General features: G+C 53.2%; 1 protein-coding gene across 1 annotated transcript in view; it reads left to right on the top strand.

Moving 5' to 3' along the window:
- The window catches only part of LOC141978171 (uncharacterized), a 79097-nt gene that overhangs the window by 37680 nt on the left and 15229 nt on the right, over positions 1 to 26188 (top strand). The gene's annotated exons all lie outside the window — the stretch shown is intronic.

Genomic DNA, 26188 nt, shown 5'->3' with positions numbered 1-26188 from the left:
CTATCAGGTATAATTCGCAGCATTGGTGTGCATTACCCTGAGTGGCCAGCCAGTTTCACTGTTGCTCCATGAGGGAAACTGTTTGTGCATTACCCTGACTGGCCACCGAGTGTCACTGTTGCTCCTTGAGGGAAACGGTTGGTGCATTACCCAGAGTGGCCACCCAGTGTCACTGTTGCTCCATGAGGGAAATTGTTGGTGCATTACCCAGAGTGGCCACCCAGTGTCACTGTTGCTCCGTGAGAGAAATTGTTTGTGCATTACCCTGACTGGCCACCCAGTGTCACTGTCGCTCCGTGAGGGAAATGGTTGGTGCATTACCTAGAGTGGCCACCCAGTGTCACTGTTGCTCCGTGAGGGAAATTGTTTGTGCATTACCCTGACTGGCCACCGAGTGTCACTGTTGCTCCGTAAGGGAAATTGTTGCTGCATTACCCTGAGTGGCCAGCCAGTGTCACTGTTGCTCCGTGAGGGAAATGGTTTGTGCATTACCCTGACTGACCACCCAGTGTCACTGTAGCTCCTTGAGGGAAACTGTTGGTGCATTACCTAGAGTGGCCACCCAGTGTCACTGTTGCTCTGGGAGGGAAATTGTTGCTGCATAGAATCATAGAATATCAGGGTTGGAAGGGACCTCAGGAGGTCATCTAGTCCAACCCCCTGCTCAAAGCAGGACCAATCCCCAATTAAATCATCCCAGCCACGGCTTTGTCAAGCCTGACCTTAAAAACTTCTAAGGAAGGAGATTCTACCACCTCCCTAGGTAACGCATTCCAGTGTTTCACCACCCTCCTAGTGAAAAAGTTTTTCCTAATATCCAATCTAAACCTCCCCCATTGCAACTTGAGACCATTACTCCTCGTTCTGTCATCTGCTACCATTGAGAACAGTCTAGAGCCATCCTCTTTGGAACCCCCTTTCAGGTAGTTGAAAGCAGCTATCAAATCCCCCCTCATTCTTCTCTTCTGCAGACTAAACAATCCCAGCTCCCTCAGCCTCTCCTCATAAGTCATGTGCTCTAGACCCCTACTCATTTTTCTTGCCCTTCGCTGGACTGTCTCCAATTTATCCACATCCTTCTTGTAGTGTGGGGCCCAAAACTGGACACAGTACTCCAGATGAGGCCTCACCAGTGTCGAATAGAGGGGAACGATCACGTCCCTCGATCTCCTCACTATGCCCCTATTTATACATCCCAAAATGCCATTGGCCTTCTTGGCAACAAGGGCACACTGCGGACTCATATCCAGCTTCTCGTCCACTGTCACCCCTAGGTCCTTTTCCGCAGAACTGCTGCCTAGCCATTCGGTCCCTAGTCTGTAGCGGTGCATTGGATTCTTCCATCCTAAGTGTAGGACCCTGCACTTATCTTTATTGAACCTCATCAGATTTCTTTTGGCCCAATCCTCCAATTTGCCTAGGTCCTTCTGTATCCTATCCCTCCCCTCCAGCGTATCTACCACTCCTCCCAGTTTAGTATCATCCGCAAATTTGCTGAGAGTACAATCCACACCATCCTCCAGATCATTTATGAAGATATTGAACAAAACCGGCCCCAGGACTGACCCCTGGGGCACTCCACTTGACACCGGCTGCCAACTAGACATGGAGCCATTGATCACTACCCGTTGAGCCCGACAATCTAGCCAGCTTTCTACCCACCTTATAGTGCATTCATCCAGCCCATACTTCCTTAACTTGCTGACAAGAATACTGTGGGAGACCGTGTCAAAAGCTTTGCTAAAGTCAAGAAACAATACATCCACTGCTTTCCCTTCATCCACAGAACCAGTAATCTCATCATAAAAGGCGATTAGATTAGTCAGGCACGACCTTCCCTTGGTGAATCCATGCTGACTGTTCCTGATCACTTTCCTCTCATGCAAGTGCTTCAGGATTGATTCTTTGAGGACCTGCTCCATGATTTTTCCAGGGACTGAGGTGAGGCTGACTGGCCTGTAGTTCCCAGGATCCTCCTTCTTCCCTTTTTTAAAGATTGGCACTACATTAGCCTTTTTCCAGTCATCCAGGACTTCCCCCGTTCGCCACGAGTTTTCAAAGATAATGGCCAAGGGCTCTGCAATCACAGCCGCCAATTCCTTCAGCACTCTCGGATGCAACTCGTCCGGCCCCATGGACTTGTGCACGTCCAGCTTTTCTAAATAGTCCCTAACCACCTCTATCTCCACAGAGGGCTGGCCATCTCTTCCCCATTTTGTGATGCCCAGCGCAGCAGTCTGGGAGCTGACCTTGTTAGTGAAAACAGAGGCAAAAAAAGCATTGAGTACATTAGCTTTTTCCACATCCTCTGTCACTAGGTTGCCTCCCTCATTCAGTAAGGGGCCCACACTTTCCTTGGCTTTCTTCTTGTTGCCAACATACCTGAAGAAACCCTTCTTGTTACTCTTGACATCTCTTGCTAGCTGCAGCTCCAGGTGCTATTTGGCCCTCCTGATTTCATTCCTACTTGCCCGAGCAATATTTTTATACTCTTCCCTGGTCATATGTCCAACCTTCCACTTCTTGTAAGCTTCTTTTTTATGTTTAAGATCCACTAGGATTTCACCATTAAGCCAAGCTGGTCGCTTGCCATGTTTACTATTCTTTTGACTCATCGGGATGGTTTGTCCCTGTAACCTCAACAGGGATTCCTTGAAATACAGCCAGCTCTCCTGGACTCCCTTCCCCTTCATGTTAGTCCCCCAGGGGATCCTGGCCATCTGTTCCCTGAGGGAGTCGAAGTCTGCTTTCCTGAAGTCCAGGGTCCGTATCCTGCTGCTTAACTTTCTTCCCTGCGTCAGGATCCTGAACTCAACCAACTCATGGTCACTGCCTCCCAGATTCCCATCCACTTTTGCTTCCCCCACTAATTCTACCCGGTTTGTGAGCAGCAGGTGAAGAAAAGCGCCCCCCCTAGTTGGCTCCCCTAGCACTTGCGCCAGGAAATTGTCCCCTACGCTTTCCAAAAACTTCCTGGATTGTCTATGCACCGCTGTATTGCTCTCCCAGCAGAAATCAGGAAAATTAAAGTCACCCATGAGAATCAGGGCATGCGATCTAGTAGCTTCTGTGAGTTGCCGGAAGAAAGCCTCATCCCCCTGGTCCGGTGGTCTATAGCAGACTCCCACCACTACATCACTCTTGTTGCACACACTTCTAAACTTAATCCAGAGACACTCAGGTTTTTCCACAGTTTCGTACCGGAGCTCTGAGCAGTCATACTGCTCCCTTACATACAGTGCTACTCCCCCACCTTTTCTGCCCTGCCTGTCCTTCCTGAACAGTTTATAACCATCCATGACCGTACTCCAGTCATGTGAGTTATCCCACCAAGTCTCTGTTATTCCAATCACGTCATAGTTCCTTGACATCACCAGGACCTCCAGTTCTCCCTGCTTGTTTCCAAGGCTTTGTGCATTTGTATATAAGCACTTGAGATAACCTGTTGATCGCCCCTCATTCCCAGTATGAGGCAGGAGCCCTCCCCTCACAGACATTCCTGCCTGTGCTTCCTCCTGGTACCCCGCTTTCCCACTTACCTCAGGGCTTTGGTCTCCTTCCCCCGGTGAACCTAGTTTAAAGCCCTCCTCACTAGGTTAGCCAGCCTGCTGGCAAAGATGCTCTTCCCTCTCTTCGTAAGATGGAGCCCATCTCTGCCCAGCACTCCTCCTTCATGGAACACCATCCCATGGTCAAAGAATCCAAAGCCTTCTCTCCGACACCACCTGCGTAGCCATTCGTTGACTTCCACGATTCGACGGTCCCTACCCCGGCCTTTTCCTTCCACGGGGAGGATGGACGAGAACACCACTTGCGCCTCCAACTCCTTTATCCTTCTTCCCAGAGCCACGTAGTCCGCAGTGATCCGCTCAAGGTCATTCTTGGCAGTATCATTGGTGCCCACGTGGAGAAGCAGGAAGGGGTAACGATCCGAGGGCTTGATGAGTCTCGGCAGTCTCTCTGTCACATCGCGAATCTTAGCCCCTGGCAAGCAGCAGACTTCTCGGTTTTCCCGGTCAGGGCGGCAGATAGATGCCTCAGTCCCCCGGAGGAGAGAGTCCCCGACCACCACCACCCGCCTTCTCCTCTTGGGAGTGGTGGTCGTGGAACCCCCAACCTCAGGACATCGCATCACATGCCTTCCAACCAGCGGAGTCTCCTTCTGCTTTCTCCCCCCAGACATATCATCTGGTCCACTCTCCGCAATGGTACCTGTGGAGAGAACATGAAAGCGGTTAGTTACCTGTGTCTGTGTTACTGGAACCCGGACATTCCGCTTACCTCTTCTGGAGGTCACATGTTGCCAAGCTTCTTCACTGGCCTCTTGGCTCCTCTGTGCAACTTGCTCTATATCTTTAGAGCTTTGTGCCCCTAGAAGCCTATCCTGAGTTTTGTCCAGAAAATCCTCAGTTTCTCGTATACAACGCAGGGTCGTTATCTGTTGCTCCAGACCTTCAATCTTCTCTTCCAATATGGAGACCAGCTTGCACTTTGTACAGACAAAGCCGCGTCTGTCCTGTGGAAGAAAGACAAACATGGCACATCCAGTGCAGGTCACAACAGCTGAACCCCCCTTCCGTATCACCTACCTACTATGAGCTTCCTCAGAGACGTTTGCAAGATGTAAGCCTCACTGGGCTCACTCCAGGCGAACTCCCAGGCAAACTCCTGCTGTGAGCTGCTCTGCTGTCCCCCGCTCCTCTGCTGGTTCGCCGCCGCTCAGCTGGTTTGCGAGGCTCTGGCTATTTTTAAACAGCCAGGCTTCCCTGACACAAACACACAGACACCCTAATGCCCGCCCCCTGCAGGCTAGCAGCCAATCAGACACTCACTCAGGCTCTCTCACTGCCCTCCCAGCAAACACACGCAAACACATTACCCTGAGTGGCCAGCCGGTGTCACTGTTGCTCCGTGAGGGAAATTGTTGCTGCATTACCCTGAGTGGCCACCCAGTGTCAGTGTTGCTCCGTGAGGGAAACTGTTGGTGCATAACCCTGACTGGCCACCCAGTGTCACTGTTGCTCCTTGAGGGAAACTGTTGGTGCATTACCCTGACTGGCCACCCAGTGTCACTGTTGCTCCGTGAGGGAAACTGTTGGTGCATTACCCTGACTGGCCACCCAGTGTCACTGTTGCTCCTTGAGGGAAACTGTTGCTCCGTGAGGGACATTGTTGGTGCATTACCCTGAGTGGCCACGGAATGTCACTGTTGCTCCGTGAGGGAAATTGTTGGTGCATTACCCTGACTAGCCACCCAGTGTCACTGTTGCTCCGTGAGGGAAACTGTTGGTGCATTACTCAGAGTGGCCACCGAGTGTCACTGTTGCTCCGTGAGGGAAACTGTTGGTGCATTACCCTGACTGGCCACCCAGTGTCACTGTTGCTCCTTGAGGGAAACTGTTGGTGCATTACCCACAGTGGCCACCCAGTGTCACTGTTGCTCCTTGAGGGAAACTGTTGGTGCATTACCCTGAGTGGCCACCCAGTGTCACTGTTCCTCCGTGAGGGAAACTGTTTGTGCATTACCCTGACTGGCCACCGAGTGTCACTGTTGCTCCGTGAGGGAAACTGTTGGTGCATTACCCTGACTGGCCACTCAGTGTCACTGTTGCTCCTTGAGGAAAATTGTTGGTGCATTACCCTGAGTGGCCACCCAGTGTCACTGTTGCTCCGTGAGGGAAACTGTTGGTGCATTACCCTGAGTGGCCACCGAGTGTCACTGTTGCTCCTTGAGGAAAATTGTTGGTGCATTACCCTGAGTGGCCACCCAGTGTCACTGTTGCTCCGTGAGGGAAACTGTTGGTGCATTACCCTGAGTGGCCACCGAGTGTCACTGTTGCTCCCTGAGGGAAATTGTTCGTAGATAACGATGGTTGGCCACCGCGTGCCACTGTTGCTCCCTGAGGGTCATTCTTGGTGCATTACCCTGAGAGGCCAGCCAGTGTAACTGTTGCTCCGTGAGGGAAATGGTTTCTGCCTTACCCTGACTGGCCACCGAGTGTCAGTGTTGCTCCGTGAGGGAAACTGTTGGTGCATTACCCTGAGTGGCCACCCAGTGCCACTGTTGCTCCGTGAGGGAAACTGTTTGTGCAATACCCAGAGAGGCCACCCAGTGTCACTGTTGCTCCGTGAGGGAAATTGTTGGTGCATTACCCAGAGAGGCCACCCAGTGTCACTGTTGCTCCGTGAGGGAAACTGTTGGTGCATTACCCAGAGAGGCCACCCAGTGTCACTGTTGCTCCGTGAGGGAAATTGTTGGTGCATTACCCTGAGTGGCCACCCAGTGTCACTGTTGCTCCGTGAGGGAAACTGTTGGTGCATTACCCTGAGTGGCCAGCCAGTGTCACAGTTGTTCCGTGAGGGAAATTGTTTCTGCATTACCCTGACTGGCCACCGAGTGTCACTGTTGCTCCTTGAGGGAAACTCTTGGTGCATTACCCTGACTGGCCACAGAGTGTCACTGTTGCTCCGTCAGGAAAATTGTTTGTGCATTACCCTGAGTGGCCACCCAGTGTCACTGTTGCTCCGTGAGGGAAACTGTGGGTGCATTACCCTGAGTGGCCAGCCAGTGTCACAGTTGTTTCGTGAGGGAAATTGTTTGTGCATTACCCTGACTGGCCACCGAGTGTCACTGTTGCTCCTTGAGGGAAACTCTTGGTGCATTACCCTGACTGGCCACCGAGTGTCACTGTTGCTCCGTCAGGAAAATTGTTTGTGCATTACCCTGACTGGCCACCCAGTGTCACTGTTGCTCCGTGAGGGAAACTCTTCGTGCATTACTCAGAGTGGCCACCGAGTGTCACTGTTGCTCCCTGAGGGAAATTGTTCGTAGATAACGATGGTTGGCCACCGCGTGCCACTGTTGCTCCGTGAGGGTCATTCTTGGTGCATTAGCCTGACTGGCCACCCAGTGTCACTGTTGCTCCTTGAGGGAAACTGTTGGTGCATTACCCAGAGTGGCCACCCAGTGTCACTGTTGCTCCGTGAGGGAAATTGTTGGTGCATTACCCTGAGTGGCCACCCAGTGTCACTGTTGCTCCGTGAGGGAAACTGTTTGTGCATTACCCTGACTGGCCACCCAGCGTCACTGTTGCTCCTTGAGGGAAACTGTTGGTGCATTACCCAGAGTGGCCACCCAGTGTCACTGTTGCTCCGTGAAGGAAATTGTTGGTGCATTACCCTGAGTGGCCACCCAGTGTCACTGTTGCTCCGTGAGGGAAACTGTTGGTGCATTACCCTGACTGGCCACCCAGTGTCACTGTTGCTCCGTGAGGGAAATTGTTGGTGCATTACCCTGACTGGCCACCCAGTGTCACTGTTGCTCCGTGAGGGAAACTGTTGGTGCATTCCCCTGACTGGCCACCCAGTGTCACTGTTGCTCCGTGAGTGAAATTGTTTGTGCATTACCCTGACTGGCCACCCAGTGTTACTGTTGCTCCGTGAGAGAAATTGTTGGTGCATTACCCAGAGTGGCCACCCAGTGTCACTGTTGCTCCGTGAAGGAAATTGTTGGTGCATTACCCTGAGTGGCCACCCAGTGTCACTGTTGCTCCGTGAGGGAAACTGTTGGTGCATTACCCTGACTGGCCACCCAGTGTCACTGTTGCTCCGTGAGGGAAATTGTTGGTGCATTACCCTGAGTGGCCACCCAGTGTCACTGTTGCTCCGTGAGGGAAACTGTTGGTGCATTCCCCTGACTGGCCACCCAGTGTCACTGTTGCTCCGTGAGTGAAATTGTTTGTGCATTACCCTGACTGGCCACCCAGTGTTACTGTTGCTCCGTGAGAGAAATTGTTGGTGCATTACCCAGAGTGGCCACCCAGTGTCACTGTTGCTCCGTGAGGGAAATTGTTGGTGCATTACCCTGAGTGGCCACCCAGTGTCACTGTTGCTCCGTGAGGGAAATTGTTTGTGTATTACCCTGAGTGTCCACCCAGTGTCACTGTTGCTCCGTGAGGGAAATTGTTTGTGCATTCCCCTGACTGGCCACCGAGTGTCACTGTTGCTCCGTGAGGGAATTTGTTTGTGCATTCCCCTGACTGGCCACCGAGTGTCACTGTTGCTCCGTGAGGGAAATGGTTTCTGCCTTACCCTGACTGGCCACCGAGTGTCACTGTTGCTCCTTGAGGGAAACTCTTGGTGCATTACCCTGACTGGCCACCGAGTGTCACTGTTGCTCCTTGAGGGAAACTCTTGGTGCATTACCCTGACTGGCCACCGAGTGTCACTGTTGCTCCGTCAGGAAAATTGTTTGTGCATTACCCTGAGTGGCCACCCAGTGTCACTGTTGCTCCGTGAGGGAAACTGTTGGTGCATTACCCTGAGTGGCCAGCCAGTGTCACAGTTGTTCCGTGAGGGAAATTGTTTGTGCATTACCCTGACTGGCCACCGAGTGTCACTGTTGCTCCGTGAGGGAAACTGTTGGTGCATTACCCTGAATGTCCACACAGTGTCACTGTTGCTCCGTGAGGGAAACTGTTGGTGCATTACCCTGACTGGCCACCCAGTGTCACTGTTGCTCCGTGAGGGAAACTAATGGTGCATTACCCTGACTGGCCACCCGGTGTCACTGTTGCTCCTTGAGGGAAACTGTTGGTGCATTACCCAGAGTGGCCACCCAGTGTCACTGTTGCTCCGTGAGGGAAATTGTTGGTGCATTACCCTGAGTGGCCAGCCAGTGTCACAGTTGTTCGGTGAGGGAAATTGTTGCTGCATTACCCTGTGTGGACATCCAGTGTCACTGTTTTTCCGTGAGGGAAATTGTTGGTGCATTACCCTGACGGACCACCCGGTGTCACTGTTGCTCCGTGAGAGAAATTGTTGGTGCATTACCCGGACTGGCCACCGAGTCTCACTGTCGCTCCGTGAGGGAAACTGTGGGTGCATTACCCTGACTGGCCACCCAGTGTCACTGTTGCTCCGTGAGGGAAATTGTTTGTGCATTCCCCTGACTGGCCAGCCAGTGTCACTGTTGCTCCGTGAGGGAAATTGTTGCTGCATTACCCTGAGTGGCCACGGAATGTCACTGTTGCTCCGTGGGGGAAATTGTTGGTGCATTACCCTGAGTGGCCACCCAGTGTCACTGTTGCTCCGTGAGGGAAACTGTTGGTGCATTACCCTGACTGGCCACCCAGTGTCACTGTTGCTCCGTGAGGGACATTGTTGGTGCATTACCCTGAGTGTCCACCCAGTGTCACTGTTGCTCCGTGAGGGAAATTGTTGGTGCATTACCCTGACTGGCCACCCAGTGTCACTGTTGCTCCGTGAGGGAAATTGTTGGTGCATTACCCTGACTGGCCACCCAGTGTCACTGTTGCTCCGTGAGGGAAACTGTTGGTGCATTACCCTGAGTGGCCACCCAGTGTCACTGTTGCTCCGTGAGGGAAACTGTTGGTGCATTACCCTGAGTGGCCACCCAGTGTCACTGTTGCTCCGTGAGGGAAATTGTTGGTGCATTACCCTGACTGGCCACCCAGTGTCACTGTTGCTCCGTGAGGGAAATTGTTGGTGCATTACCCTGAGTGTCCACCCAGTGTCACTGTTGCTCCGTGAGGGAAATTGTTGGTGCATTACCCTGAGTGGCCACCCAGTGTCACTGTTGCTCCGTGAGGGAAATTGTTGGTGCATTCCCCTGACTGGCCACCCAGTGTCACTGTTGCTCCGTGAGAGAAATTGTTGGTGCATTACCCTGACTGGCCACCCAGTGTTACTGTTGCTCCGTGAGAGAAATTGTTGGTGCATTCCCCAGAGTGGCCACCCAGTGTCACTGTTGCTCCGTGAGAGAAATTGTTTGTGCATTCCCCTGACTGGCCACCCAGTGTCACTGTTGCTCCGTGAGAGAAATTGTTTGTGCATTCCCCTGACTGGCCAGCCAGTGTCACTGTTGCTCCGTGAGGGAAATGGTTTCTGCCTTACCCTGACTGGCCACCGAGTGTCACTGTTGCTCCTTGAGGGAAACTCTTGGTGCATTACCCTGACTGGCCACCGAGTGTCACTGTTGCTCCGTCAGGAAAATTGTTTGTGCTTTACCCTGAGTGGCCACCCAGTGTCACTGTTGCTCCGTGAGGGAAACTGTTGGTGCATTACCCTGAGTGGCCAGCCAGTGTCACAGTTGTTCCGTGAGGGAAATTGTTTGTGTATTACCCTGACTGGCCACCGAGTGTCACTGTTGCTCCTTGAGGGAAACTCTTGGTGCATTACCCTGACTGGCCACCGAGTGTCACTGTTGCTCCGTCAGGAAAATTGTTTGTGCTTTACCCTGACTGGCCACCCAGTGTCACTGTTGCTCCGTGAGGGAAACTGTTGGTGCATTACCCTGAATGTCCACACAGTGTCACTGTTGCTCCGTGAGGGAAACTGTTGGTGCATTACCCTGACTGGCCACCCAGTGTCACTGTTGCTCCGTGAGGGAAATTGTTGGTGCATTACCCTGACTGGCCACCCAGTGTCACTGTTGCTCCGTGAGGGAAATTGTTGGTGCATTACCCTGACTGGCCACCCAGTGTCACTGTTGCTCCGTGAGGGAAATTGTTGGTGCATTACCCTGAGTGTCCACCCAGTGTCACTGTTGCTCCGTGAGGGAAATTGTTTGTGTATTACCCTGAGTGTCCAGCCAGTGTCACTGTTGCTCCGTGAGGGAAATTGTTTGTGCATTCCCCTGACTGGCCACCGAGTGTCACTGTTGCTCCGTGAGGGAAATTGTTTGTGCATTCCCCTGACTGGCCACCGAGTGTCACTGTTCCTCCGTGAGGGAAATTGTTTGTGCATTACCCTGACTGGCCAGCCAGTGTCACTGTTGCTCCGTGAGGGAAATGGTTTCTGCCTTACCCTGACTGGCCACCGAGTGTCACTGTTGCTCCTTGAGGGAAACTCTTGGTGCATTACCCTGACTGGCCACCGAGTGTCACTGTTGCTCCGTCAGGAAAATTGTTTGTGCATTACCCTGAGTGGCCACCCAGTGTCACTGTTGCTCCGTGAGGGAAACTGTTGGTGCATTACCCTGAGTGGCCAGCCAGTGTCACAGTTGTTCCGTGAGGGAAATTGTTTGTGCATTACCCTGACTGGCCACCGAGTGTCACTGTTGCTCCTTGAGGGAAACTCTTGGTGCATTACCCTGACTGGCCACCGAGTGTCACTGTTGCTCCGTCAGGAAAATTGTTTGTGCATTACCCTGACTGGCCACCCAGTGTCACTGTTGCTCCGTGAGGGAAACTGTTGGTGCATTACCATGAATGTCCGCACAGTGTCACTGTTGCTCCGTGAGGGAAATTGTTGGTGCATTACCCTGACTGGCCACCCAGTGTCACTGTTGCTCCGTGAGGGAAATTGTTGGTGCATTCCCCTGACTGGCCACCCAGTGTGACTGTTGCTCCGTGAGGGAAATTGTTTGTGCATTCCCCTGACTGGCCACCCAGTGTCACTGTTGCTCCGTGAGGGAAATTGTTGGTGCATTACCCTGACTGGCCACCCAGTGTCACTGTTGCTCCGTGAGGGAAATTGTGTATTACCCTGAGTGTCCACCCAGTGTCACTGTTGCTCCGTGAGGGAAATTGTTGGTGCATTACCCTGACTGGCCACCGAGTGTCACTGTTGCTCCTTGAGGGAAACTCTTGGTGCATTACCCTGACTGGCCACCGAGTGTCACTGTTGCTCCGTCAGGAAAATTGTTTGTGCATTACCCTGACTGGCCACCCAGTGTCACTGTTGCTCCGTGAGGGAAACTGTTGGTGCATTACTCAGAGTGGCCACCGAGTGTCACTGTTGCTCTCTGAGGGAAATTGTTCGTAGATAACGATGGTTGGCCACCGCGTGCCACTGTTGCTCCGTGAGGGTCATTCTTGGTGCATTAGCCTGACTGGCCACCCAGTGTCACTGTTGTTCCTTGAGGGAAACTGTTGGTGCATTACCCAGAGTGGCCACCCAGTGTCACTGTTGCTCCGTGAGGGAAATTGTTGGTGCATTACCCTGAGTGGCCACCCAGTGTCACTGTTGCTCCGTGAGGGAAACTGTTGGTGCATTACCCTGACTGGCCACCCAGCGTCACTGTTGCTCCTTGAGGGAAACTGTTGGTGCATTACCCAGAGTGGCCACCCAGTGTCACTGTTGCTCCGTGAAGGAAATTGTTGGTGCATTACCCTGAGTGGCCACACAGTGTCACTGTTGCTCCGTGAGGGAAACTGTTGGTGCATTACCCTGAGTGGCCACCCAGTGTCACTGTTGCTCCGTGAGGGAAATTGTTGGTGCATTACCCTGACTGGCCACCCAGTGTCACTGTTGCTCCGTGAGGGAAATTGTTGGTGCATTACCCTGAGTGTCCACCCAGTGTCACTGTTGCTCCGTGAGGGAAATTGTTGGTGCATTACCCTGAGTGTCCACCCAGTGTCACTGTTGCTCCGTGAGGGAAATTGTTTGTGCATTCCCCTGACTGGCCACCCAGTGTCACTGTTGCTCCGTGAGAGAAATTGTTGGTGCATTACCCTGACTGGCCACCCAGTGTTACTGTTGCTCCGTGAGAGAAATTGTTGGTGCATTACCCAGAGTGGCCACCCAGTGTCACTGTTGCTCCGTGAGAGAAATTGTTTGTGCATTCCCCTGACTGGCCACCCAGTGTCACTGTTGCTCCGTGAGAGAAATTGTTTGTGCATTCCCCTGACTGGCCACCCAGTGTTCCTGTTGCTCCGTGAGAGAAATTGTTGGTGCATTACCCAGAGTGGCCACCCAGTGTCACTGTTGCTCCGTGAGGGAAATTGTTGGTGCATTACCCTGAGTGGCCACCCAGTGTCACTGTTGCTCCGTGAGGGAAATTGTTTGTGTATTACCCTGAGTGTCCAGCCAGTTTCACTGTTGCTCCGTGAGGGAAATTGTTTGTGCATTCCCCTGACTGGCCACCGAGTGTCACTGTTGCTCCGTGAGGGAAATTGTTTGTGCATTCCCCTGACTGGCCACCGAGTGTCACTGTTCCTCCGTGAGGGAAATTGTTTGTGCATTCCCCTGACTGGCCAGCCAGTGTCACTGTTGCTCCGTGAGGGAAATGGTTTCTGCGTTACCCTGACTGGCCACCGAGTGTCACTGTTGCTCCTTGAGGGAAACTCTTGGTGCATTACCCTGACTGGCCACCGAGTGTCACTGTTGCTCCGTCAGGAAAATTGTTTGTGCATTACCCTGAGTGGCCACCCAGTGTCACTGTTGCTCCGTGAGGGAAACTGTTGGTGCATTACCCTGAGTGGCCAGCCAGTGTCACAGTTGTTCCGTGAGGGAAATTGTTTGTGCATTACCCTGACTGGCCACCGAGTGTCACTGTTGCTCCTTGAGGGAAACTCTTGGTGCATTACCCTGACTGGCCACCGAGTGTCACTGTTGCTCCGTCAGGAAAATTGTTTGTGCATTACCCTGACTGGCCACCCAGTGTCACTGTTGCTCCGTGAGGGAAACTGTTGGTGCATTACCCTGAATGTCCACACAGTGTCACTGTTGCTCCGTGAGGGAAACTGTTGGTGCATTACCCTGACTGGCCACCCAGTGTCACTGTTGCTCCGTGAGGGAAACTGTTGGTGCATTACTCAGAGTGGCCACCGAGTGTCACTGTTGCTCCCTGAGGGAAATTGTTCGTAGATAACGATGGTTGGCCACCGCGTGCCACTGTTGCTCCGTGAGGGTCATTCTTGGTGCATTAGCCTGACTGGCCACCCAGTGTCACTGTTGTTCCTTGAGGGAAACTGTTGGTGCATTACCCAGAGTGGCCACCCAGTGTCACTGTTGCTCCGTGAGGGAAATTGTTGGTGCATTACCCTGAGTGGCCACCCAGTGTCACTGTTGCTCCGTGAGGGAAACTGTTGGTGCATTACCCTGACTGGCCACCCAGCGTCACTGTTGCTCCTTGAGGGAAACTGTTGGTGCATTACCCAGAGTGGCCACCCAGTGTCACTGTTGCTCCGTGAAGGAAATTGTTGGTGCATTACCCTGAGTGGCCACACAGTGTCACTGTTGCTCCGTGAGGGAAACTGTTGGTGCATTACCCTGAGTGGCCACCCAGTGTCACTGTTGCTCCGTGAGGGAAATTGTTGGTGCATTACCCTGACTGGCCACCCAGTGTCACTGTTGCTCCGTGAGGGAAACTGTTGGTGCATTACCCTGAGTGGCCAGCCAGTGTCACTGTTTTTCCGTGAGGGAAATTGTTGGTGCATTCCCCTGACTGGCCACCCAGTGTGACTGTTGCTCCGTGAGGGAAATTGTTTGTGCATTCCCCTGACTGGCCAGCCAGTGTCACTGTTGCTCCGTGAGGGACATGGTTTCTGCCTTACCCTGACTGGCCACCGAGTGTCAGTGTTGCTCCGTGAGGGAAACTGTTGGTGCATTACCGTGACTGGCCACCCAGTGTCACTGTTGCTCCGTGAGGGAAACTGTTGGTGCATTACCCTGACTGGCCACCCAGTGTCACTGTTGCTCCTTGAGGAAAATTGTTGGTGCATTACCCTGAGTGGCCAGCCACTGTCACTGTTGCTCCGTGAGGGAAATTGTTGGTGCATTACCCTGAGTGTCCACCCAGTGTCACTGTTGCTCCGTGAGGGAAACTGTTGGTGCATTACCCTGACTGGCCACCCAGTGTCACTGTTGCTCCGTGAGGGAAATTGTTGGTGCATTACCCTGACTGGCCACCCAATGTCACTGTTGCTCCGTGAGGGAAACTGTTGGTGCATTACCCAGAGTGGCCACCCAGTGTCACTGTTGCTCCGTGAGGGACATTGTTGGTGCATTACCCTGAGTGTCCACCCAGTGTCACTGTTGCTCCGTGAGGGAAATTGTTGGTGCATTACCCTGACTGGCCACCCAGTGTCACTGTTGCTCCGTGAGGGAAATTGTTGGTGCATTACCCTGACTGGCCACCCAGTGTCACTGTTGCTCCGTGAGGGAAACTGTTAGTGCATTACCCTGAGTGGCCACCCAGTGTCACTGTTGCTCCGTGAGGGAAACTGTTGGTGCATTACCCTGACTGGCCACCCAGTGTCACTGTTGCTCCGTGAGGGAAATTGTTGGTGCATTACCCTGACTGGCCACCCAGTGTCACTGTTGCTCCGTGAGGGAAATTGTTGGTGCATTACCCTGAGTGTCCACCCAGTGTCACTGTTGCTCCGTGAGGGAAATTGTTGGTGCATTACCCTGAGTGGCCACCCAGTGTCACTGTTGCTCCGTGAGGGAAATTGTTGGTGCATTACCCTGAGTGGCCACCCAGTGTCACTGTTGCTCCGTGAGGGAAATTGTTTGTGTATTACCCTGAGTGTCCAGCCAGTTTCACTGTTGCTCCGTGAGGGAAATTGTTTGTGCATTCCCCTGACTGGCCACCGAGTGTCACTGTTGCTCCGTGAGGGAAATTGTTTGTGCATTCCCCTGACTGGCCACCGAGTGTCACTGTTGCTCCGTCAGGAAAATTGTTTGTGCTTTACCCTGAGTGGCCACCCAGTGTCACTGTTGCTCCGTGAGGGAAACTGTTGGTGCATTACCCTGAGTGGCCAGCCAGTGTCACAGTTGTTCCGTGAGGGAAATTGTTTGTGCATTACCCTGACTGGCCACCGAGTGTCACTGTTGCTCCTTGAGGGAAACTCTTGGTGCATTACCCTGACTGGCCACCGAGTGTCACTGTTGCTCCGTCAGGAAAATTGTTTGTGCTTTACCCTGACTGGCCACCCAGTGTCACTGTTGCTCCGTGAGGGAAACTGTTGGTGCATTACCCTGAATGTCCACACAGTGTCACTGTTGCTCCGTGAGGGAAATTGTTGGTGCATTACCCTGACTGGCCACCGAGTGTCACTGTTGCTCCTTGAGGGAAACTCTTGGTGCATTACCCTGACTGGCCACCGAGTGTCACTGTTGCTCCGTCAGGAAAATTGTTTGTGCATTACCCTGACTGGCCACCCAGTGTCACTGTTGCTCCGTGAGGGAAACTGTTGGTGCATTACTCAGAGTGGCCACCGAGTGTCAATGTTGCTCCCTGAGGGAAATTGTTCGTAGATAACGATGGTTGGCCACCGCGTGCCACTGTTGCTCCGTGAGGGTCATTCTTGGTGCATTAGCCTGACTGGCCACCCAGTGTCACTGTTGCTCCTTGAGGGAAACTGTTGGTGCATTACCCAGAGTGGCCACCCAGTGTCACTGTTGCTCCGTGAGGGAAATTGTTGGTGCATTACCCTGAGTGGCCACCCAGTGTCACTGTTGCTCCGTGAGGGAAACTGTTGGTGCATTACCCTGACTGGCCACCCAGCGTCACTGTTGCTCCTTGAGGGAAACTGTTGGTGCATTACCCAGAGTGGCCACCCAGTGTCACTGTTGCTCCGTGAAGGAAATTGTTGGTGCATTACCCTGAGTGGCCACACAGTGTCACTGTTGCTCCGTGAGGGAAACTGTTGGTGCATTACCCTGAGTGGCCACGCAGTGTCACTGTTGCTCCCTGAGGGAAACTGTTGGTGCATTACCCTGAGTGGCCACCCAGTGTCACTGTTCCTCCGTGAGGGAAATTGTTGGTGCATTACCCTGACTGGCCACCCAGTGTCACTGTTGCTCCTTGATGGAAACTATTGATGCATTACCCTGACTGGCCACCCAGTGTCACTGTTGCTCCTTGAGGGAAACTGTTGGTGCATTACCCAGAGTGGCCACCCAGTGTCACTGTTGCTCCGTGAGGGAAATTGTTGGTGCATTACCCTGAGTGGCCAGCCAGTGTCACTGTTTTTCCGTGAGGGAAATTGTTGGTGCATTCCCCTGACTGGCCACCCAGTGTGACTGTTGCTCCGTGAGGGAAATTGTTTGTGCATTCCCATGACTGGCCAGCCAGTGTCACTGTTGCTCCGTGAGGGAAATGGTTTCTGCCTTACCCTGACTGGCCACCGATTGTCAGTGTTGCTCCGTGAGGGAAACTGTTGGTGCATTACCCTGACTGGCCACCCAGTGTCACTGTTGCTCCGTGAGGGAAACTGTTGGTGCATTACCCTGACTGGCCACCCAGTGTCACTGTTGCTCCGTGAGGGAAATTGTTGGTGCATTACCCTGACTGGCCACCCAGTGTCACTGTTGCTCCTTGAGGGAAACTGTTGGTGCATTACCCAGAGTGGCCACCCAGTGTCACTGTTGCTCCGTGAGGGACATTGTTGGTGCATTACCCTGAGTGTCCACCCAGTGTCACTGTTGCTCCGTGAGGGAAATTGTTGGTGCATTACCCTGACTGGCCACCCAGTGTCACTGTTGCTCCGTGAGGGAAATTGTTGGTGCATTACCCTGACTGGCCACCCAGTGTCACTGTTGCTCCGTGAGGGAAACTGTTGGTGCATTACCCTGAGTGGCCACCCAGTGTCACTGTTGCTCCGTGAGGGAAACTGTTGGTGCATTACCCTGACTGGCCACCCAGTGTCACTGTTGCTCCGTGAGGGAAATTGTTGGTGCATTACCCTGACTGGCCACCCAGTGTCACTGTTGCTCCGTGAGGGAAATTGTTGGTGCATTACCCTGAGTGTCCACCCAGTGTCACTGTTGCTCCGTGAGGGAAATTGTTGGTGCATTACCCTGAGTGGCCACCCAGTGTCACTGTTGCTCCGTGAGGGAAACTGTTGGTGCATTACCCAGAGTGGCCACCCAGTGTCACTGTTGCTCCGTGAGGGAAATTGTTGGTGCATTACCCTGAGTGGCCACACAGTGTCACTGTTGCTCCGTGAGGGAAACTGTTGGTGCATTACCCTGAGTGGCCACGCAGTGTCACTGTTGCTCCCTGAGGGAAACTGTTGGTGCATTACCCTGAGTGGCCACCCAGTGTCACTGTTCCTCCGTGAGGGAAATTGTTGGTGCATTACCCTGACTGGCCACCCAGTGTCACTGTTGCTCCTTGATGGAAACTATTGATGCATTACCCTGACTGGCCACCCAGTGTCACTGTTGCTCCTTGAGGGAAACTGTTGGTGCATTACCCAGAGTGGCCACCCAGTGTCACTGTTGCTCCGTGAGGGAAATTGTTGGTGCATTACCCTGAGTGGCCAGCCAGTGTCACTGTTTTTCCGTGAGGGAAATTGTTGGTGCATTCCCCTGACTGGCCACCCAGTGTGACTGTTGCTCCGTGAGGGAAATTGTTTGTGCATTCCCCTGACTGGCCAGCCAGTGTCACTGTTGCTCCGTGAGGGAAATGGTTTCTGCCTTACCCTGACTGGCCACCGATTGTCAGTGTTGCTCCGTGAGGGAAACTGTTGGTGCATTACCCTGACTGGCCACCCAGTGTCACTGTTGCTCCGTGAGGGAAACTGTTGGTGCATTACCCTGACTGGCCACCCAGTGTCACTGTTGCTCCTTGAGGAAAATTGTTGGTGCATTACCCTGAGTGGCCAGCCACTGTCACTGTTGCTCCGTGAGGGAAATTGTTGGTGCATTACCCTGAGTGTCCACCCAGTGTCACTGTTGCTCCGTGAGGGAAACTGTTGGTGCATTACCCTGACTGGCCACCCAGTGTCACTGTTGCTCCGTGAGGGAAATTGTTGGTGCATTACCCTGACTGGCCACCCAGTGTCACTGTTGCTCCTTGAGGGAAACTGTTGGTGCATTACCCAGAGTGGCCACCCAGTGTCACTGTTGCTCCGTGAGGGACATTGTTGGTGCATTACCCTGAGTGTCCACCCAGTGTCACTGTTGCTCCGTGAGGGAAATTGTTGGTGCATTACCCTGACTGGCCACCCAGTGTCACTGTTGCTCCGTGAGGGAAATTGTTGGTGCATTACCCTGACTGGCCACCCAGTGTCACTGTTGCTCCGTGAGGGAAACTGTTGGTGCATTACCCTGAGTGGCCACCCAGTGTCACTGTTGCTCCGTGAGGGAAACTGTTGGTGCATTACCCTGACTGGCCACCCAGTGTCACTGTTGCTCCGTGAGGGAAATTGTTGGTGCATTACCCTGACTGGCCACCCAGTGTCACTGTTGCTCCGTGAGGGAAATTGTTGGTGCATTACCCTGAGTGTCCACCCAGTGTCACTGTTGCTCCGTGAGGGAAATTGTTGGTGCATTAGCCTGAGTGGCCACCCAGTGTCACTGTTGCTCCGTGAGGGAAATTGTTTGTGCATTCCCCTGACTGGCCACCCAGTGTCACTGTTGCTCCGTGAGAGAAATTGTTGGTGCATTACCCTGACTGGCCACCCAGTGTTACTGTTGCTCCGTGAGAGAAATTGTTGGTGCATTACCCAGAGTGGCCACCCAGTGTCACTGTTGCTCCGTGAAAGAAATTGTTTGTGCATTCCCCTGACTGGCCACCCAGTGTCACTGTTGCTCCGTGAGAGAAATTGTTTGTGCATTCCCCTGACTGGCCACCCAGTGTTCCTGTTGCTCCGTGAGAGAAATTGTTGGTGCATTACCCAGAGTGGCCACCCAGTGTCACTGTTGCTCCGTGAGGGAAATTGTTGGTGCATTACCCTGAGTGGCCACCCAGTGTCACTGTTGCTCCGTGAGGGAAATTGTTTGTGTATTACCCTGAGTGTCCAGCCAGTGTCACTGTTGCTCCGTGAGGGAAATTGTTTGTGCATTCCCCTGACTGGCCACCGAGTGTCACTGTTGCTCCGTGAGGGAAATTGTTTGTGCATTCCCCTGACTGGCCACCGAGTGTCACTGTTCCTCCGTGAGGGAAATTGTTTGTGCATTCCCCTGACTGGCCAGCCAGTGTCACTGTTGCTCCGTGAGGGAAATGGTTTCTGCCTTACCCTGACTGGCCACCGAGTGTCACTGTTGCTCCTTGAGGGAAACTCTTGGTGTATTACCCTGACTGGCCACCGAGTGTCACTGTTGCTCCGTCAGGAAAATTGTTTGTGCATTACCCTGAGTGGCCACCCAGGGTCACTGTTGCTCCGTGAGGGAAACTGTTGGTGCATTACCCTGAGTGGCCAGCCAGTGTCACAGTTGTTCCGTGAGGGAAATTGTTTGTGCATTACCCTGACTGGCCACCGAGTGTCACTGTTGCTCCTTGAGGGAAACTCTTGGTGCATTACCCTGACTGGCCACCGCGTGCCACTGTTGCTCCGTCAGGAAAATTGTTTGTGCATTACCCTGACTGGCCACCCAGTGTCACTGTTGCTCCGTGAGGGAAATTGTTGGTGCATTACCCTGACTGGCCACCCAGTGTCACTGTTGCTCCGTGAGGGAAATTGTTGGTGCCTTACCCTGACTGGCCACCCAGTGTCACTGTTGCTCCGTGAGGGAAATTGTTGGTGCATTACCCTGAGTGTCCACCCAGTGTCACTGTTGCTCCGTGAGGGAAATTGTTTGTGTATTACCCTGAGTGTCCAGCCAGTGTCACTGTTGCTCCGTGAGGGAAATTGTTTGTGCATTCCCCTGACTGGCCACCGAGTGTCACTGTTGCTCCGTGAGGGAAATTGTTTGTGCATTCCCCTGACTGGCCACCGAGTGTGACTGTTCCTCCGTGAGGGAAATTGTTTGTGCATTCCCCTGACTGGCCACCCAGTGTCACTGTTGCTCCGTGAGGGAAATTGTTGGTGCATTACCCTGACTGGCCACCGAGTGTCACTGTTGCTCCTTGAGGGAAACTCTTGGTGCATTACCCTGACTGGCCACCGAGTGTCACTGTTGCTCCGTCAGGAAAATTGTTTGTGCATTACCCTGACTGGCCACCCAGTGTCACTGTTGCTCCGTGAGGGAAACTGTTGGTGCATTACTCAGAGTGGCCACCGAGTGTCACTGTTGCTCCCTGAGGGAAATTGTTCGTAGATAACGATGGTTGGCCACCGCGTGCCACTGTTGCTCCGTGAGGGTCATTCTTGGTGCATTACCCAGAGTGGCCACCCAGTGTCACTGTTGCTCCGTGAGGGAAATTGTTGGTGCATTACCCTGAGTGGCCACCCAGTGTCACTGTTGCTCCGTGAGGGAAACTGTTGGTGCATTACCCTGACTGGCCACCCAGCGTCACTGTTGCTCCTTGAGGGAAACTGTTGGTGCATTACCCAGAGTGGCCACCCAGTGTCACTGTTGCTCCGTGAAGGAAATTGTTGGTGCATTACCCTGAGTGGCCACACAGTGTCACTGTTGCTCCGTGAGGGAAACTGTTGGTGCATTACCCTGAGTGGCCACCCAGTGTGACTGTTGCTCCGTGAGGGAAATTGTTTGTGCATTCCCCTGACTGGCCAGCCAGTGTCACTGTTGCTCCGTGAGGGAAATGGTTCCTGCCTTACCCTGACTGGCCACCGAGTGTCAGTGTTGCTCCGTGAGGGAAACTGTTGGTGCATTACCCTGACTGGCCACCCAGTGTCACTGTTGCTCCGTGAGGGAAACTGTTGGTGCATTACCCTGACTGGCCACCCAGTGTCACTGTTGCTCCTTGAGGAAAATTGTTGGTGCATTACCCTGAGTGGCCAGCCACTGTCACTGTTGCTCCGTGAGGGAAATTGTTGGTGCATTACCCTGAGTGTCCACCCAGTGTCACTGTTGCTCCGTGAGGGAAACTGTTGGTGCATTACCCTGACTGGCCACCCAGTGTCACTGTTGCTCCGTGAGGGAAATTGTTGGTGCATTACCCTGACTGGCCACCCAGTGTCACTGTTGCTCCTTGAGGGAAACTGTTGGTGCATTACCCAGAGTGGCCACCCAGTGTCACTGTTGCTCCGTGAGGGACATTGTTGGTGCATTACCCTGAGTGTCCACCCAGTGTCACTGTTGCTCCGTGAGGGAAATTGTTGGTGCATTACCCTGACTGGCCACCCAGTGTCACTGTTGCTCCGTGAGGGAAATTGTTGGTGCATTACCCTGACTGGCCACCCAGTGTCACTGTTGCTCCGTGAGGGAAAGTGTTGGTGCATTACCCTGAGTGGCCACCCAGTGTCACTGTTGCTCCGTGAGGGAAACTGTTGGTGCATTACCCTGAGTGGCCACCCAGTGTCACTGTTGCTCCGTGAGGGAAATTGTTGGTGCATTACCCTGACTGGCCACCCAGTGTCACTGTTGCTCCGTGAGGGAAATTGTTGGTGCATTACCCTGAGTGTCCACCCAGTGTCACTGTTGCTCCGTGAGGGAAATTGTTGGTGCATTACCCTGACTGGCCACCCAGTGTCACTGTTGCTCCGTGAGGGAAATTGTTTGTGCATTCCCCTGACTGGCCACCCAGTGTCACTGTTGCTCCGTGAGAGAAATTGTTGGTGCATTACCCTGACTGGCCACCCAGTGTTACTGTTGCTCCGTGAGAGAAATTGTTGGTGCATTACCCAGAGTGGCCACCCAGTGTCACTGTTGCTCCGTGAGAGAAATTGTTTGTGCATTCCCCTGACTGGCCACCCAGTGTTCCTGTTGCTCCGTGAGAGAAATTGTTGGTGCATTACCCAGAGTGGCCACCCAGTGTCACTGTTGCTCCGTGAGAGAAATTGTTGGTGCATTACCCAGAGTGGCCACCCAGTGTCACTGTTGCTCCGTGAGGGAAATTGTTGGTGCATTACCCTGAGTGGCCACCCAGTGTCACTGTTGCTCCGTGAGGGAAATTGTTTGTGTATTACCCTGAGTGTCCAGCCAGTGTCACTGTTGCTCCGTGAGGGAAATTGTTTGTGCATTCCCCTGACTGGCCACCGAGTGTCACTGTTGCTCCGTGAGGGAAATTGTTTGTGCATTCCCCTGACTGGCCACCGAGTGTCACTGTTCCTCCGTGAGGGAAATTGTTTGTGCATTCCCCTGACTGGCCAGCCAGTGTCACTGTTGCTCCGTGAGGGAAATGGTTTCTGCCTTACCCTGACTGGCCACCGAGTGTCACTGTTGCTCCTTGAGGGAAACTCTTGGTGCATTACCCTGACTGGCCACCGAGTGTCACTGTTGCTCCGTCAGGAAAATTGTTTGTGCTTTACCCTGAGTGGCCACCCAGTGTCACTGTTGCTCCGTGAGGGAAACTGTTGGTGCATTACCCTGAGTGGCCAGCCAGTGTCACAGTTGTTCCGTGAGGGAAATTGTTTGTGCATTACCCTGACTGGCCACCGAGTGTCACTGTTGCTCCTTGAGGGAAACTCTTGGTGCATTACCCTGACTGGCCACCGAGTGTCACTGTTGCTCCGTCAGGAAAATTGTTTGTGCATTACCCTGAGTGGCCACCCAGTGTCACTGTTGCTCCGTGAGGGAAACTGTTGGTGCATTACCCTGAATGTCCACACAGTGTCACTGTTGCTCCGTGAGGGAAACTGTTGGTGCATTACCCTGACTGGCCACCCAGTGTCACTGTTGCTCCGTGAGGGAAATTGTTGGTGCATTACCCTGACTGGCCACCCAGTGTCACTGTTGCTCCGTGAGGGAAATTGTTGGTGCATTACCCTGACTGGCCACCCAGTGTCACTGTTGCTCCTTGAGGGAAACTGTTGGTGCATTACCCAGAGTGGCCACCCAGTGTCACTGTTGCTCCGTGAGGGAAATTGTTGGTGCATTACCCTGAGTGGCCAGCCAGTGTCACTGTTTTTCCGTGAGGGAAATTGTTGGTGCATTCCCCTGACTGGCCACCCAGTGTGACTGTTGCTCCGTGAGGGAAATTGTTTGTGCATTACCCTGACTGGCCACCCAGTGTCACTGTTGCTCCGTGAGGGAAACTGTTGGTGCATTACTCAGAGTGGCCACCGAGTGTCACTGTTGCTCCCTGAGGGAAATTGTTCGTAGATAACGATGGTTGGCCACCGCGTGCCACTGTTGCTCCGTGAGGGTCATTCTTGGTGCATTAGCCTGACTGGCCACCCAGTGTCACTGTTGCTCCTTGAGGGAAACTGTTGGTGCATTACCCAGAGTGGCCACCCAGTGTCACTGTTGCTCCGTGAGGGAAATTGTTCGTGCATTACCCTGAGTGGCCACCCAGTGTCACTGTTGCTCCGTGAGGGAAACTGTTGGTGCATTACCCTGACTGGCCACCCAGCGTCACTGTTGCTCCTTGAGGGAAACTGTTGGTGCATTACCCAGAGTGGCCACCCAGTGTCACTGTTGCTCCGTGAAGGAAATTGTTGGTGCATTACCCTGTGTGGCCACCCAGTGTCACTGTTGCTCCGTGAGGGAAACTGTTGGTGCATTACCCTGAGTGGCCACCCAGTGTCACTGTTGCTCCGTGAGGGAAATTGTTGGTGCATTACCCTGAGTGGCCACCCAGTGTCACTGTTGCTCCGTGAGGGAAACTGTTGGTGCATTTCCCTGAGTGGCCACCCAGTGTCACTGTTGCTCCGTGAGGGAAATTGTTGGTGCATTACCCTGACTGGCCACCCAGTGTCACTGTTGCTCCGTGAGGGAAACTATTGGTGCATTACCCTGACTGGCCACCCAGTGTCACTGTTGCTCCTTGAGGGAAACTGTTGGTGCATTACCCAGAGTGGCCACCCAGTGTCACTGTTGCTCCGTGAGGGAAATTGTTGGTGCATTACCCTGAGTGGCCAGCCAGTGTCACTGTTTTTCCGTGAGGGAAATTGTTGGTGCATTCCCCTGACTGGCCACCCAGTGTGACTGTTGCTCCGTGAGGGAAATTGTTTGTGCATTCCCCTGACTGGCCAGCCAGTGTCACTGTTGCTCCGTGAGGGAAATGGTTTCTGCCTTACCCTGACTGGCCACCGAGTGTCAGTGTTGCTCCGTGAGGGAAACTGTTGGTGCATTACCCTGAGTGGCCACCCAGTGTCACTGTTGCTCCGTGAGGGAAACTGTTTGTGCATTACCCTGACTGGCCACCCAGTGTCACTGTTGCTCCGTGAGGGAAACTGTTGGTGCATTACCCAGAGTGGCCACGGAATGTCACTGTTGCTCCGTGAGGGAAATTGTTGGTGCATTACCCTGAGTGGCCACCCAGTGTCACTGTTGCTCCGTGAGGGAAACTGTTTGTGCATTACCCTGACTGGCCACCCAGTGTCACTGTTGCTCCGTGAGGGAAACTGTTGGTGCATTACCCAGAGTGGCCACGGAATGTCACTGTTGCTCCGTGAGGGAAATTGTTTGTGCATTACCCTGAGTGGCCACCCAGTGTCACTGCTGCTCCGTGAGGGAAATTGTTTGTGCATTACCCTGAGTGGCCAGCCAGTGTCACTGTTGCTCCGTGAGGGAAACTGTTGGTGCATTACCCTGAGTGGCCAGCCGGTGACACTGTTGCTCCGTGAGGGAAATCGTTGGTGCATTACCCTGAGTGGCCACCCGGTGACACTGTTGCTCCATGAGAGAAATGCTTTGTGACTTACGCTGTGTGGCCACGCAAGAGAACAGACACACACATCACACACAGAACATCACACAAACATCATACACAAAACATCACACACAGACAAGACGACACATGACCCCGACATACACAGACAGAAAACGTCTCACACACAGAAACGATACAGAGACACTGAAACAACACGACACACTGTAGTCAAGGAAACACACAACACACACACGACACTGACACACACAAACCACACGACACACAGACGACACTCACGACCCTGACCCACACACACAAAACGACACACGACAGATGACACTGACACACACAAACTAAACGACAGACGAAACCGACACACACAAATGACACCGACACACAGCATGACACACGACACCGACACACAAGACTACACATGTCACACACACACAACGTGAAGCACGACAGACAACACCAACACACACACAATATGAAACCTACATACAGACAGAACCCAACGCACAACAGCGATACACACACATGATGTGACGCACAACCCCAACACACACACACAAATGACACACAAAACATAATATACACACAACACAACACATGACACTGACACACACACATACAACATGACACAACACATGACACCGACTCTCACTGAACATGACACTCAAATGACACACACACATGACACACAACAGACGACACTGACAGACTCACGCAACATGACACAGGACACCGACAGATACACACGCAACACGACACTCACACCACATGACACACAACACGTCGCACATTGCACGTGACACCGCACGTGGCACGTTGTACACAGCAGATCACACGTCGCATACACAGTACGTCACATATCTCACATCGCACACGTCGCATGTGACGCAGAATACGTCGCATGCGCGCGCGCGCGCGCACACACACAACACGTCGCAGACACCGCACGTCGCACGTCACGCACAACATGTTGCACTTCACAGACGCACAAGTTGCACGTGTGCGCACGCCCACAACACATCACACACACACACACGACAC

The sequence above is a fragment of the Natator depressus genome, chromosome 26 (assembly GCF_965152275.1).
Source record: "Natator depressus isolate rNatDep1 chromosome 26, rNatDep2.hap1, whole genome shotgun sequence".
Classification (NCBI taxonomy): Eukaryota; Metazoa; Chordata; order Testudines; family Cheloniidae; genus Natator; species Natator depressus.
This window is presented reverse-complemented; position numbering and strand designations above follow the sequence as displayed.